This window comes from Mus musculus, chromosome 14 (assembly GCF_000001635.26).
Source record: "Mus musculus strain C57BL/6J chromosome 14, GRCm38.p6 C57BL/6J".
NCBI classification, from domain to species: Eukaryota; Metazoa; Chordata; class Mammalia; order Rodentia; family Muridae; genus Mus; species Mus musculus.
Genome location: NC_000080.6, coordinates 46,497,036 through 46,513,730, shown reverse-complemented (window position 1 = coordinate 46,513,730; position 16,695 = coordinate 46,497,036).

The window sequence follows — 16,695 nt, the reverse complement described above, 5'->3', positions numbered from 1 at the left end:
CTTCCTCCCTCCCTCCCTCCCTCCCTCCCTCCTTCCTTTTGTTCTTTCGTTCTTTCATTCTCTCTTTCTTATTTTATTTTTTTAGAGAGGTAGGAAAGGATAACCCCACAGGCAGTCCTGAAATAAATCTTTAAGATCTCTAAATCTTTGTATAAATTTGAGTCTAAACATTTTTATCCACAATATAAATTTTTCCAGGCACTGACTCAAGACCTGGGAGTTTAGCCTTTCATTTCTCCCCCTTTCCATACCAAATCCTGTTTGTTATTCCCTCTCTCCCACTCTTGTGGCTTCACTGTAAGACCTAATTGCCTCAGTTAGTCTATGGTAAAAGACTCCTTACCCATCATCCCCTGGACTCCAACCTTTAGGAATTAAAGGTCACTTGATACCTTTCCCCAAAGCAACCTCTTTGTTTCACTGTTTGGCACCTATTGCTTCTCCGTCTAAACTTTTAATGGCTCTCCTGTTGACTCAGTAAGGTGGCAGAAATTCATCCAAGTGGTCAAGGACTTGGATGTTTGGTTCCAAATTATATCCTTGGCCTCTGTTGTGTGTTCTGACCACACAGCGCATTTGCGCTCCTTACCTCTCAGCCCCACTTCTGCTTCCTTGTCCTTGGCTTAGACCATTCTCTCTGCCTGCACTGCCACTTCCTCCGATCTCTCCTGGAGGAAAGTCCTTCCTTGTTCTCCAAAGCCCAGCTCACAAATCCCCATTCACTTTCCTGAAGTCTTTTCTAACACTTTGATCAGTCCCCCTGTCTCTGAATGCTTGGTAAAGCCTCCTCTTTGTGCCATCCCATGGACTTTGCTGGGGCAGAGAGGTCTGAAAGGCTGTTAGTGCTTCGCTGAGTGGGATTCCCAAGAGGGCACCCCACCCTCATGTTTTTCACCATCAGTGTGTTGCATGGTTGAATGACTGAAGAAAAGAATAAATGTGTGTGTTGCAGAGACCAGGGTTGTGGTACACACCTGCAATCCAAGGCCCAGGAAAGCTGAGGTAAGGATATGGTGAATTTAGCTCAGCCTAGGGTAGCTAGGAGATGCTGTTTTCAAAAGAAAATCAACACAATAAAATAAGCCAATGTTGTTGCCTTCTCTTCTAGTCTTTAAGAAATTGTAGGACGGACAGCACAAAGTGTAGAATCACTTGTCTAATCTGAGGGCAGCCACTAGTTCTAGAAATGGAGATTTTTGGGGGGAAGGAGATCTTGGGGCCTTTGAGAGAAGGTCAGTTTTAAGGACCATTTATGTGTTAGAGACTTATCTGTATAAATGGATCCTCCTTCATCCCTGGAATGTCTATGCTAGACAGGGTCAGAGGGAAGGGCTTGTCATCATAAATAATGGATTTTAGCACATTTACCAAAGATTGCAAAACTCTGAAAACATGAAGCTCCCAGCTGGCAAGTATGTGGTGTGAGTGGCCCTGGAGCTGTCTGAGCAAGCTAATCATTGGTATGTGTTTGCTCTGGCAACCTGGCAACAGGTCATGAGCCATTTCTGAGTTCATAGACTGAAGGCTAAATGACAACTTAAGAAAGAAATGAATTGAAATGGGACAATGGCTTCTCAATCCTGGTCAGTTAGTATGCATCGCAAGAAGGTCAGTTTGGGAATAAAAGGTAATTTGTGTTTGCTCAAATTATTCTTTTAGGCAGAAGCTCTGGACAAATATAAGCCATCACATTTTCAACAGAACAGGTACACATCTCTACAAGGAAGGCCAATAGTTTTGTTGTCTTGGTTTGCCACCGTACCTTGACTAAATGAGCAAAAACAGACTGGAAAAAGCTCTTCCAAGTTTGTCAGTCAGTCCCCAACTTTTCCCTTAATGTTCAGTGTTTATATGGAAACCTTGTCACTAATTACCTATCTTGTCTCCTAGTCTCAATACTGAGCTACCGTTGGCCTTTTAATTTGTAATAATAGATGAAGAGCGATGTTTTCCCAGTCCATGGGATTATAATGAAGATTAAATAATAGATGTGCCGACACATAATTAAATGGTGCGTTGTGGGCTGGGGAGATAGTTCAATAACAGAACATGGTCTAGCATGGCTGAGGCCTTCTGCCTGTTGGTCCAGCACTGTCCAAAAACAAAACCACAGCAACCTCATCCTGCTTGGAGTGTACTGAAATGTCCCCTGCAGAGTCCTTTGCCAAGCCTGACATGTACTGAAATGTCCCCTGCAGAGTCCTTTGCCAAGCCTGAGGTCTGGAGGCACTTTTGTTGAGGGGTTCTGGAAATTGTAGGAGGTTGGCCTTAGGTGGAAAAACTAGGTAATCAGAGACAGACCCTGGGTGCTATCTTGTCCTTGGTTTGTTCTTATTCACTCTCCCTCCCTCCGTCCCTCCCTCCCTCCCTCCCTCCCTCCCTCCCTCCCTCCCTCCCTCCCTCCTTCCTTCCCTCCTCCCCCTCTCTATTCCTTTGTGCCTTCCCCCTCCCCTCTCTGTCTGAAGAAGGAGGTACTAGCTCTCTTCTTCCACTGCCATGATGTTCTCCCACCAAGTACATGGACCAAGAGACTATCCTGACTGTACCCTCTGCAATTATGAGCAGATCTTTCCTTTACAAAAGTTGTTCATATCAGATATTTGTCACAGTTCCACGACGAAGAGAATGAATACAGACGAGCAAAACATCACATGCGTTTGTAGCTTCTAACACCGTGGCACAGTGGTGTGCTGTGCTGCATGTATCGATGCAGTTACTCAGCTAAACCATTGGCTACTTTCTGGCTTGTATTTAATTCTTTATGTTCTGTCCTTCAGTTCAGTGGGCCCATGCTGTTCCATAGCTATTTGGCTTCCACGGCAAGATAAATACATTGCTGACCTCACTACATTTTTGGTAGGGAGTTTGATTTCTAATCTGGTGTATACTTTTTTTTTTTTTTTTTAAAAGATTTATTTATTTATATGTAAGTACACTGTAGCAGTCTTCAGACACTCCAGAAGAGGGAGTCAGATCTCGTTAGGATGGTTGTGAGCCACCATGTGGTTGCTGGGATTTGAACTCCGGACCTTCGGAAGAGCAGTCGGGTGCTCTTACTTACTGAGCCATCTCACCAGCCCTGGTGTATGCTTTTTAATATCTCACAAACAGGCAAGCAACAGTTGGTTGACTGACACTTGTCCCATGTCTGCTTTAGGGGCACAACCTGCTCCAATTGCTCATCTTGCTGTGACATTGGCTCGTCCATTGGTCCAGTGGGTGTTTGCTCTTCTTTCCTTGGCTCACTATGCAGTGAAAGTAATTCTGGTAACCTTTAGAACACAGAGCTCCATAGGCTGGGGTTAGATCACCAGTAAACACTGTACTTTTGTTTTCATGAATGAAAAAATAGAATAAAGAACTAATGAGGCTGGGTATAGTGGTGCACACCTTTAATTCCAGCACTAGGGAGGTGGAGGCAGGTAGATCTGTGTGAGTTCAAGGCCAGCCTAGTCTACAAAGTGAGTTTCAGGATAGCCGGAACTATTATCCAGAGAAACTCTGTTTTGAAAAACCAAACCAAACCAAACCAAACCAAACCAAACCAAACCAAACCAAACCAAACCAAACCAGCCCAAGCAAGCAAGCAAGCAAGCAAGCAAGCAAGCAACCAATCAACCAACCAACCAACCAAACAAACAGAAAAACTCAGTGAGATAATCTGAGGTATTAATGAGCATTGCTAAGCTATGTGAGAGTAGCAGGTGATAATGTATCATGGATCCTGGGCAGAGCTTGGCTCTTGGTACTGTGACTAGGAGTCATGAGAAAGTGAGGAAAATACAGACTCACAGATGCACAGAGAGGCTGGGATTGGGTGATCTGGGCTCTCAGATGGAGAGGCTGAGCCAAGGAGGCAGCTTTAGATAATCTCCCTTGGAGCAGTTCTGTAGGGGAGCAGTCTTCAGCCAGAAAACATCCGAGGGGGACAGACACTTTCTGCACATATTGTCAACATCCACACTCAGAGCCCCAAGGAAGGCTTTGCCATCTCTCGCAGCCTCATGTGGGGAAGACTTTGCCATTCATGTGGGCTAAGGCATTGGAATGCTTGACATGGCCTTACCTAGGCCAGCAGCACTCAGGGCTTCTGCCTCCTACACAGCATGTCTGGGAGGCCTCCACGATGAGACCCTTGTTATATAAAAGGGAGCAGGTTCAGGAAAACCTGTTAGTAGTGAAATTTCTACCTCATTTTAATTTATCCAAGGCATGCTTAGTTTGCACTTCCAATTTCAATTTTTATAAGGATCCAGGATATAGACCTTTATTTAAAAGTTTTAAAGATAGAAACATTTTAAATCTCTTATTCATGAGCCTAAATAAAAATAACACAGTATTTCACGGCATCTTTAAGGAGCTGTAATATACATACCATTTGACCACAATGTTTTTTAGTACATTCACCAATGTGCACAACTATTAGTACTACAAAATGATTCTGTTTTATAGCATTTTCACTGTTTGGAAGTAAACTTGTATCCTTCAGTTAGTAAACTTCCGTCTCTGTGGTCCTGAACCTTAAGCCATAACAAAAACACTTTGTCTCTGTGAGTTTGTCTATTCTATAAATTTCACGTAAATGGAATCTCATGTGGTCTTTGTATCTGGCTTCTTTCACTTCGTGTCATGTTGCCAGGATCCATTCACGCTTCAGCGTGTATCAGCACTCCATTCCTTTTGATGGCTGGAGAGTACACTAGCACATGGACATGCTACCTTTGCCAATCCACTCCTATGATGGGCATCTGCACTCTTTCTGCATCTTGGCAGCTAAGAACTCTGCTTCTGTAAACATCCCTTTGTAGACATGTTCTTCTCTCACTTGCTTGACTCTCAGAAGTGGAATTTTGAAGTCTCAGGGTACTTCCATGTTTAGCAGTTAAGGATGTGGCCTGCTGCTTCCTGAGGGGGATGTACCATTTTCTATACCTTCCAGGAGCACTGGAGGCTTTGACAACACTTGTTTTTTATTATTCTCCTTGTGGGAGTGAAGTGCCATTTCATCCTGCTTCAGGTTTGTATGCCTGGTGAGTAATAATCAGAGCCATCTCTTTATATGTTTCTTAACCCCTGGGGCATCTTCTTTGGAGAGCTATCTGGTCAGATGTTTTGCAACCAGTTTGAAGACAAATTACTTCTCTATTGCTGGAATTTAAGAGTCCTTCCTGTAGTCTAGGTACAAGTCTTTGTTAAGATACGCCACCTGAAAAGATCCGCCCAGTTGTCCTAGTGCCGTGGTCTGAATGCGTTTCTTACAATTCATGTTTAGAAACCTAATCCCCAATGCAGTAGCTTAGGGAGATGCCCTTTGAAGGGTTTTAAGTTCACGGAGGCCCTACGTCCATGAGTTCAATCTTGCTATCACGCAGGAGGTATCATGCTAAGCACCATCTTGGAAGGAGAGGCTGGATCTCCACAGTCAGGCATGCAGAAACCTTTTATCTTGTACTTCTTGGCTTCGGAATCTCTAAGAAACATTTCTGTTCCTTGTAGGTTACTTAATCTGCGGTATCTTGCTATCCAGAGACATCAAGATGCCCAGTAGCATTTGTTGGAAGATTGTTCTTTCTCCACGCAATGGTTTTGGCAACTATACCACATACCATAGCCTATGGGCTCGTTTTTGGGCTGTGTCTTGTTCCATTGTTCTATACATGTCCTCATGCCAGCCCTCCATTGATAACTGCTTCTGTGTAGTAGGATTTGACATCAGGAAGTGTGAATTCTCCAAATCACAATCCACTTGCTCATTCTTTGCAAGATTGCTTTGACTAGTTTAGATCTCTTGCAATTTTGTGCCAGCTTTAGCATCGGATTGCCAATTTATACAAGTCAGACACTCGAGAGTCTAGGTGGTGAGCATTATATTGAATAGATAGACTGACTCAGGGAGGACAGTGACTTAACAAGAAGTCTTCTGTCCATTAACAAGATATGTTTCCATCACAAACAAGACATTTTCCATTTATTTATATCATCTCTAGTTTTTCTTAACAATGATCTGTGGTGTTAAAGTATGTGTTTTATACTTCTCTTGCTAAATTTATCCTAAGCATTTTGACATTGTTGTAAATGTTTTAAATTGTTCAATACAAGTGTATAAAACTATAGTTGATTTTGAATAATGATTTTGTTCTTATTACCTTTCTGAAATCATAGTCAAATGTGTGTGTGTGTGTATGTGTGTGTGTGTGTGTGTGTGTGTGTGTGTGTGTATACTTTAGGAGTTTCCATGTATAAGATTATGTCTTCATAAAATAGAGATAATTTGACTTTGTCCCGTTCTGTCTAGATGTTCTTCCCCCCTTGCCTAAATACACGAGTCCAAGCTTTTGGTACATTGTTGAATGCCAGCTGTGAAAAGTGAGGATTGGAGCTGGGGAGATGGCTAAGCTGTTAAATCCCTTCCAGAAGACCACACACTGGATCCCATCACCCACGGCAGCTCATAACCTCTTGCAATTCTAGCTGCAGAGGATCTGAATCTCTCTTCTGGGGTTCTTGCCTGCAGGTACATGCACAGACACACGCTAAGGTACATACATACACATAGCATACATACATAATACATACATACATACACACATACATCATTTAAAGTAAATGATGGTCCTTATTTGATCCTTGAATTAGAAAAGAAAGCACGTAGTATTTTACTATTCAGTATGATGTTTGGTATGGATATGTGTATGTATTTCTACTTATCTATCTTTTATCCCATTGGGAAAGGTTTTTTCTTTTTCTATTCCCAGTCTGATGACTGGTTATTTTAATCATAAAAGGGGGTGATCTTTCTTTCAGTCTTGCGTCTTGCTTTGCTGATATGGTGTATTACCTTAATTGATTTTCAGATGTTAAACCAACCTTGCATCCTGGGATAAGCCCCAATGAGCCATGGTTTCTAATTCTTTTTGTATGGTGCTACATTCCATTCACCAGAAATGTGATGAGAATTTCTATGGTCCCATTCATAAAAGATACGGGTTTGTAATATTTTGCAAAGTATTTGTCTGCTTCACATTTCAGGGTAGTATTCTAGTTATAAAGGGACTTGAAAAGTGTTCCCTCCTGTGGCTTTTAGAATAGTTTTTAAATATAGGTGAATTCTTCTGTGTTTGGTGGGATCCACCCGTGGAGGGGACTTCTGTTTGTCTATGAATCCTTCTTTATAAGTTTGAACTGGTTACCCTTTACAGTAATACACAGTCCTTCACTGCTTCTTGGGACAGTATCAGAGCTGTGCATCTTTTTCGGGATTTGTCCATTTTCTTTGTATTCTCTGACTATTCACATACAGTATAATTATTCTTAGTGCCCCTTCATAACCCTTTTAGCATCTTTAATTCCATGGCAATTTTCCCTTTTCATTTCTGACTGTGAGATCCTGAGTTTTCTCTAGCTCCTTCTCAGTCACTCTAGCTAAAGCTTTGTCAATCTTGTTCATTTTTCCAAAGACCCAAGCCAGCGTGGATATCTTTGGTGTCTCTTGAGTCCCTGTTTCACTGAGTTCTGCTTTAATCCTTCCTGTGCCCTTTGTACTTGTATTGGGTTAATTTCTTCTTTGGTTTCTAAATGTCTAAAAATCATAAAGTTAAACTGCTAATACGAGACCCTCCCTTCCACCCTAGTTTTTGTGTTTGAGACCTTGTTTTATGGTGCAGCCCAGGCTGGCCTTGAACTTTCAGACACTTTTGTCTCAGCTTACCCAGATTATAGGCGAGTACCTCAGGGACTGACATACTTTTCTGGTTTATTTCCCATGCAGACATTTGCAGCCACATTCTTACCTCCATTTTTCCTTTTGCGACTTGCTTATGGGTTAAATGAATGCTAATTTAGCATGCTAACTCTTGAATATTTCCACTACTTTTTGCATTATTTTCTCTAGGATTACTCTAGCATTTACCAGAAATTTTTTCGGGGTTATAGCAATAATTTCAGTGAGATATAAAAACTTTTCCCCCTGGAGGCAGAGGCAGATAGATTTCTAAATTCAAGGGCAGCCAAAAGCAAGTTTCTAAGTTCAGGGACAGCCAGGGCTATACAGGGAAACCCTGTCTCAAAAACTAAAAAATAAAACAAACAAAAATATAACAAAACAAAAACTTATTTTCTATGTAACTTTACTCTGTTCCCTTTTTGTCTTTTTGTTGTTGTAAGATTTTCTTATTTTTATTTCATGGACATGAGTGTGTTGCCTGCAGGTTCGTATGTGCACCACGTGCATGCAGTGCCCACAGACGCCAGAAGAGGGCATCAGACTCTCTGGAACAGGTAGTTGTGAGCCATCATATGTGTGCTTCAAACAGAACCCAGATCCTCTGTAAGAGTAGCCAATACTTTTAACCACTGAGCCACCTCTCCAGCCCCACATCCCTTTTCTTAAACATATTATTTGTTTTTGTATTATAATGTGTTATGTTTGAGATATATGTTATACATAGTACATTTGTTCTTATACATATTTATGCATACATGTAAATGTGCACATTATGTAGAATATATACATTCTGTTGCACATGTAAGTCTGTAAATGTTACAAATGCAGTAATACATTACTAGGCTTTATTTTCTATAACTTTGTGGCTTTTTAAGATGCTGAGGGAAGTAGGCCTATCTACTGCTTTGGAATTTTTCTCCCTTGTTTCTGCCTGTTTCATTTGTTACCATCTGTCCTCCTTCCCTTGCTCTAACAGGACATTGCTTCCATAATGCTGCATTTCTATGTGCATTGTGAATGCAAGGAGAAATTAACACATAACTGTTCTACATGATTTTTTTAAAAATCAGTTTTCAGAAGGAGAAAGCACATATTTACAGCATTGTTTGTAATTATTAATTTAAAAAATTGCTAGTGCTCTTACAGTGTGTGTGTGTGTGTGTGTGTGTGTGTGTGTGTGTGTGTGTGTGTGTGTGTTCTAATGACTGCCTAGAGCTCTCAACTTACAGAAATCTTTTTAATTTTTCTATAGTCCTGACTGCTTATAACAGATTCTCTCAGTTTTCATTTTCCTGGGAATCTATTCTGCCTTCACTTTTGAAGATCAGTTTTGTAGGACTCTCAGCTGGCGGGTTTCTTGTTTCTTCTTAAGGCATCTTGTTTATAAATGAGTTCCTTTTTCCTTTCTGCTCCCAGAGTTTTCTCCTTGTCTCTGGCTGTTAGCACAACTGTGTTTTGTCACTCTGAAGCCCCCTTTGTATTAATTTCCTCAGAGTTTATTGGCTTCCTTGATGTGTAGATTATGTTTTCAAACAAATTTGGGAAGTTTGCCTCCATTATCTCTTTGATATTTTTTTGCCTTTCCATCTTCTTTCCGATAGTCATGGCTGGTTGATCTCCTTACCCAAAGCCCACGTCCTCTGAGTCTCCATTCACTGTCTCTTACTCCCTTTTGTTCTCTTTGTTCATTAGAATATATTGTCTCTATCTCAACTTCACTGACTTTTCTTCCTCTACTAGTTCAAAGGCACTGTTTGATGAATTTGTAGATTTTAAGTTATTGTATTTTCAACTCCAGGATTCTGTTTTTCTTGTATTTTCTCCTACACTGTTAATGTTCTGTTAGATGCACAATCGTGGCATCCTCCTAGATTACTTTCATTGTAATCATTTTGCTCTTTGAACATATTTATAACTGCTTTGAAGTTACTGTCTATTAAATCTAAAATCTGATTGATCTCACAGATAGCTTTCTTTCCAGTTTATTCATAATATTTTTTATGTCTTTGCATATCTCATATTTCTGAAGGAAATGGATGTTTGATATCATTATCATTAGATGGTGGGTCAGCTCTGGGTTCTGGTGCCTCATGGTGGTCTTATTATTGTTTGTTGATTTGCTCAGTATCTGCTGTTTCCTGCTACAGTATGAAGCTCCCGATGGAACCCAGCCTTGGGCGCCACTCTCACCAGGACCCAAGGTGGATTTGGGGTTTTCTCGAACCATCTCTTGGCCTGACCTACCCAGCTACTACTAAGTAATGCTAATTGCCTGCTGATTGCTCTACTTTTTTTCTGTAAAATATTGACAATAAATCCAATCAAACCTCATTTCCTTGGAGCTGCCGCTGTCGAGCTCTGTGTTGGAGAGGTGCTCTGTTCTTCCCAGGGCTCCTCAGAGCTCTCCAGTAGGTTAGCCACCTTGCACGTCGTCAGCCTATACCCCCAGTGAGTTCAGTCACCCTCTCACAACTTCCTCTCATTACATTTACTCTTTTTATCTTATTTTCGTTGTTGTTGTTGTTGTTCATATTGTGTTCTATTTTGAGACAGAGACTTATGTAGCCTAGGTTGGTCTTACACTCAGTATCTAGCCAGAAGTTCTTCCGGTCCTCCTGTTCCCATTTCCCAAATGCTAGGATTGCTGGAGTGGTAGTAGCTTCTGAGAAAGGATCTCACTCTGTAATGGAGGCTGGCCTGGCGGCTCCCTTTGTAGCCCAGGTTGCATTCCATCTCCAGGCCTTCCAGCCTCTGCTTCCCAAGTGCTCAGATTACAGATGTGCACTGTCACATCTGGCAGTACCACTATTTTCCAGAGTGTGTGTAGATTCCTTGCTCCCCTACCCCTATCCCGAAGTACTGCAAATAGTAAATTCCTTGGGGAAGAGATGTAAAATTCTTTATTCAAAGCTTAGTTCTCTTCATAGGCAAAATCTCTGACTGATGGCACTACAGTAGGCTGGGAAGGGAACTCCATAATCTTCTCTGAGTGACAGTCTTCCTTAAGGAGGTGTGTGGAAACAACAGCTCTGGCAGTCTGCAGCTTACCTCACTGGCATTAAACCCCTGTCCTCTGAACTACAAGTAGGAGAGTCAGGGACCTAGTATCTTCAAATGCACCATGCTCTTCATTCTATGACTGTGGTTGGGTAGAAAATGGGACCTTCCACTTCCCAGCTACAGTCTCCAGAACATAGCCTAGACTACAGGTATGGGGAATGGGAGGGTGGGGGAGTTGCAAATTTTCTACCCTTCCTAAGGAGACAACTTCTGACCAGGAGCTCGGAAAGAGAGAGCCAGTGTTCTGGCAGTACTCACCCTATAGTTACCATACCACCTAGGATTCTATAGTCCTTCCTGTCCACAGACTCTTCAGTTCTTACCTAATGATGGAGGTTTTCTTGAATAAAGGGTTCTTGGCTTTCTGGGTGTCATCCCCCCCCCATCAGCTTAAGTCTCCTAACTATAATCTCCTGTGCAGACTGGGGAGTGGCTCTCTGAGGCCTTTAACTCCCTTCCTCATTCTCTCAGTTTGTTTAGTGCACCTTATGCTGTGAGGGGAAGCTGGGGACATAGCAGTGAATAAGACACACCTGGAACTGTCAGTGAGCAACAGAGACAACAAGCAGAACACAAGCGAACCGAGGCAATGATGATAGATGTCCCCTTAGGTTTGGAATGAAGAACGAATGAATGAATAGATGAATGAAGAATGAATGAATGGATGAATGAATAATGAATGGATGGATGGATGGATGAAGAAGGAATGATAAATGAATGAATGAAGTGCATTAAATGTTCTAAAAAAATCATGCCTTGTGAAAACTGTGTGAAGCTACAATTGCAGGGTAGAGTCTGTTGGAGAAGAGAGGGAGGCTGGTGTGGAGCATTGGAAAGCAGTTGATGATAAAGGTTCAGTGAACTGTCGGATCTTAGACCCCGGGTAAAGGCTTAAGTGACTGATTTCTGCTTTTACCTTGAAGGCTAACCAAATGCAAGTTGCCCAAGGACAGAGTTACTTTGGGACAGCCATTGCTCACATATAGCTTATAACAAAGTACGAAGTCAGCTCACAGGGGTAGCACAGTCCTGTGGTCCCAGCCCCTTGGGTGACGGAGGCAGTAGGATGACTTGTACCCAATATGGAAGACTCTCATCTCAAAAGAAAAAAGAAATAAAGAAAAAGAATCAGTAATACTGAATACATATTATATCTTAGACCATTTCATTTAATTTTTAAAAATGCGTGAATAAGTCTTTGAGGATTTCAGAAGATGTATTTTAATCACACTCACTTCCAGCTCCTCCTCTTCCTCCTCCCAGCTTGCCCCCACCTCCCCACCCCCAAACTTCGTGCCGTTCTTTTTAAAAACTTGATAATCTATTGACTCTAGTTGGTGCTGTGTATACACTTCTGGGTGCTGAGTCATCCACTGGAACATGGCTGACCTACCAGGATCCACATCCATAGGGAAGACAGACCCTTATCCCGGAAGCCATGAATTGACAAAAGCTCTTCAGTGAGGGGTGGAGGCGCACCAGTCCTTCCCCCACTTTATGCTAGGATGCTGCTGACCAGCTTGGCGGTGTGCATGTCCTGCATAGGCAGCCTCGGCTGCTGTGAGTTCATGGGTGCAGTGTCCAGGAAACAATGCTTACCTCTTGTCTTTCCTGACCTCTGGTTTTATGATCTTTCTGTCCCTCCTCTTCGATGATGGTCCCTGAGCCTTTTCTGCTCAGAGTGTGATATCGATAGCCCATTCATGATTAGTTCCTCGACAGTCACTTTTTTTCTGCACAATCATCTACTATGCCAAGCTGCTTATCTAAGGAGGTCCAAGCTGCACTGATTTATGAGCACAGAGAGCAATTTGATACTATATCCATTTTTTTTAAAAATCAAGCAGTCGGCTCATCTGTGGGTCTAATGAGCTCACCAACCTTAGGGTTTTTCCAAGGATCACAATTCTAGATACGCATTCCCATCCTGTGAAGGAGGTCATAAGACATTTGTGCCACTGCCGCACCTGTTGGCTTGACTGGCGAGTCATTATTGAAGTTGAGGAATCTTAGTCACTGTTCTATTGAGGTGATGAGACACTATGACCAAGGCAATTCTTATTGTTAGAAAAGAACATTTGATTGGGGGCTGGCTTACAGTTTCAGAGGTTTAGTTCATTATCATCATGGCAGGGAGAATGATAGCGTGCATGATGGCACTGGAACAGTAGCTGAGAATTACAGCCAAATATATAAGCAAAGAGAGAGAGAGAGAGAGAGAGAGAGAGAGAGAGAGAGAGAGAGAGAGAGAGAGAGAGAGAGAGAGAGAGAGAGAGGAGAAGACTGGGTCTTGGTCTGGGTCTGGGTCTGGCATGGTTTTTTTTTTTTAGAATTAATTTTTTTATTAGGTATTTTCCTCATTTACATTTCCAATGCTATCCAAAAAGTCCCCAATACACCCCCCCCACTCCCTTACCCACCCACTCCCACTTTTTGGCCCTGGCGTTCCCCTGTACTGGGGCATATAAAGTTTGCAAGTCCAATGGGCCTCTCTTTCCAGTGATGGCCAACTAGGCCATCTTCTGATACATATGCAGCTAGAGACACGAGCTCCAGGGGGTACTGGTTAGTTCATATTGTTGTTCCACCTATAGGGTTGCAGATCCCTTTAGCTCCTTGGGTACTTTCTCTAACTCCTCCATTGGGGACCCTGTGATCCATCCAATAGCCGACTGTGAGCATCCACTTCTGTGTTTGTTAGGCCCCGGCCTAGTCTCACAAGAGACAGCTATATCTGGGTCCTTTCAGCAAAATCTTGCCACTGTATGCAGTGGTGTCAGCATTTGGAGGCTGATTATGGGATGGATCCCTGGATATGGCAGACTTTAGATGGTCCATCCTTTCTTCACAGCTCCAAACTTTATCTCTGTAACTCTTTCCATGGGTGTTTTGTTCCCAATTCTAAGAAGGGACACAGTGTCCACACTTTGGTCTTCGTTCTTCTTGAGTTTCATGCGTTTAACAAATTGTATCTGGCATGGGTTTTTGAAACCTCAAAGTCCACGCGTTCAAGGACATACTTTCTTCAGGAAGACCATACCTATGCCAACTAGGCCACACCTCCTAAACCTTCTCCAATATGTCAGTCACTGATAACTAAGCATTCGAATATATTAGCCCATGGATGGTGGGGCTCATTCTTATTCAAGTCTCTACAACAATTATTGTGCTGGTTTAATCTGTGATTTTAAATCTAGCAGTATTTTTTTTTTATGGAACTGAGTACACCTGTGTTTGGTGCACATATGTTTAGAACTAAAATATCCTCTTGGCAGGTTATTCCTCTAAGGATTATGAAATGAACCTTTAGTCTTTTCTGACTAGTTTTAATTTGATGTCTCATCAGATATTAGAAAAATTTTGCCTGCTTGCTTCTTGGTTTCATTCACTTGGAATGCCTTTTTTTTTAAAATCCTACATTTGAATCAGTGTGGTAGTTCCCCCCAAAATAGAAATAGCTATACTGTATGATTTATTTATCTTTCTCCTAATCAAAGGACTTGAATTCCCACTAAAGAAATGCGTATTCATCCATGTTCGTACCTGTTCTGTACACAAAAGGTAGAACATGGAAACCGCCTGGTTGTCAATGAACCTCCAAATGGATGATGAAAATGTGGTGCCTATGTACAATGAAATTTTAATCTGCTGTAAAGAGAGATGAAATTGTGCAATTTTCAGATAAATGGATGAAGCTGGAAAACATGAGTGAGGTTTTGCAACACCCAGGAAGACAAATGGCACAGATTCTAACTCATGTGTGGAGTTTAGTGTTAAATCTTTAGATGCACAAGTTTTGGGAATACCTATAGATTGCAGGAGACTAGGAAGGAACTGTGGCAAGGATTAAAGAACCTAATGGAAGGGGCAAGAGTAGAACACAGGTTATGTGTAGTTAGAAAGTGGGTAATGGGAAAGCTTACATAGAGAGAGGGACAGGAAGGAAGAGCTGAGAAGGGGGTGGAAGGGGTGACTAAGTGTGTTTGAAGAAGTCGCATGGAGGGACTGGAAAGGTAGCTCAGCAATTAAGAGCCCTAGTTACTTGTTCTTCCAAAAGACCTTGATCTGATTCCCAGAACACACAAGGTGACTCCCAACCATCTGTAACTCCCATTGCAGGGTTCCAACCCCCTCTCCTGACCTCCAGGTACCAAGAACTCATATAGTACATTGGAGTTACAAAAAGATGGATCCTGTTTTCTAATCCAATATTCTAGTCCATGTTTCTTTATTGGGAAATTGAGACTTTAATATTCAGATTCATTTTCAACACATGTGTATTGATTCCTGTCTTTTTGGGTTTTGCAGTGTTTTCTTCGATCTCTTTTGATTAAATGTTCTGGAATCATTTACTTATTCTTTGTGATCTCTCCCACATGTGTATTCATGTCTTCAGAGCCAACGATTCTTTCAGGACCTTCTGTAGAGCTGATTTAATGTTATAACTTCTTTTATTTTTAAAAAATAGTATTTATTTATTTATTTATGCATATGAGTGTTTTGCTTGCAAGTATGTGTACACTACATGTCTACCTGCTGCCTGTGGAGGTCATAAGAGGGCATCAGATACCCTGAAGCTGGACTTATGGATGGATGGTTGTGACCTACTGGGGGAGTGCTAGGAATTGAACCTGAGTCCTCTGCTAGAGCTGCAAGTGAATTAAACATCTGAGTCATCTCTCCTGCCCCATTTTCATATGTTTTAATTGTGGAAAGTGCTTTATTTCTTCTTCAGTTTTAATAGATAGTTTTGTTGTGTATAATATTCTAAGTTGTTAACTGTTGTTTTCAGAACATGGAATTTATCTTTCCAGAGGTTTCTGGCTTTAAAAGTTTCTGTCAAACAGTCAGGTGTTATTCTGATGGACCTGGCTTTATAAGTGATTTCACCTTTCTCCTTTGCAGCTTCTAATAGCTTTTCTTTATTCTGTTTTTGTTCTGTTTTGTTTTTTTAATGCTTTAACTATATTAGGTTGCAAGGAGTTACATTTATGGCCCTGTCTATTTGGAGTTCTGTTGGCTTTTTGCACTTAGATGACCATCTCTTTCTCTAGGTTTAAGAAATTTTTCTTCTAGGATTTTATTGAAAATATTCTCCATGTATTCATTATGGTGTTGCCTGCTTCCCTGCCCATAATCTTTGTTTTTGTTTTTTGTTCTCTTGGGGTGTATTTATGGCTTCTTTGAGATATTTGAGCATACTTACAGTCGTTCTTTTGAATTCTTTGTCTGGTAGTTCTTCCAAGCCATTTTCCTTAGGTGCTGTTGTGTGATCAGCAATGTGAGGGGGAAACCTGTCTTTGTTTTTCATATTGTTTCTGTGTCTGTACTGGAGTTACTTCTATTATTAAGGTTTTTTTCCTTTCTTTTGTATTCTTTATTTTTAAAATTCTAGTCACTTTTTTTCTTCCAATGGTAGTATTTGCATTGCTTAGTCAAACATTAGGTCCTAGAGGGGCTCAGATGTCCTTTCCTTCTGTGGGGCTGGTATTTCTTACTGGAGACTCTATCTCAAGTCTTCTTCTTGGGTCAGGTATAGTCCTGTGTTAGCAAAGGCCTCCTACCTGGGTCTCTAAACTTTCTCTATGTATTGTGAAACCTTCCACAGGCCCGTGGGCCTTACTCAGAGTCACATCTGCTCCTTATCCTGATTTTTCAGCTACTGCTGGAGCTGCTAGGAGATGTGGAACTTCCTGTGAACATGTGAGTTTAACTAAGAGTTGAATCTGAGCCTCGTCGTGGGCCCCCTGTTTCCTCTGAAGATGCTTGCTGAGATATAAAACTCCTCAAGCACCAATGGACTCTAATTCAGGGTTGGGCCACTCCTGGGATCTGTAGGAAACACTGGAGCTCCTTCCGGGGTGATATAGAACTTCCCAAATGCCTATGGGCCTAATCTAGAGTCAAATCTG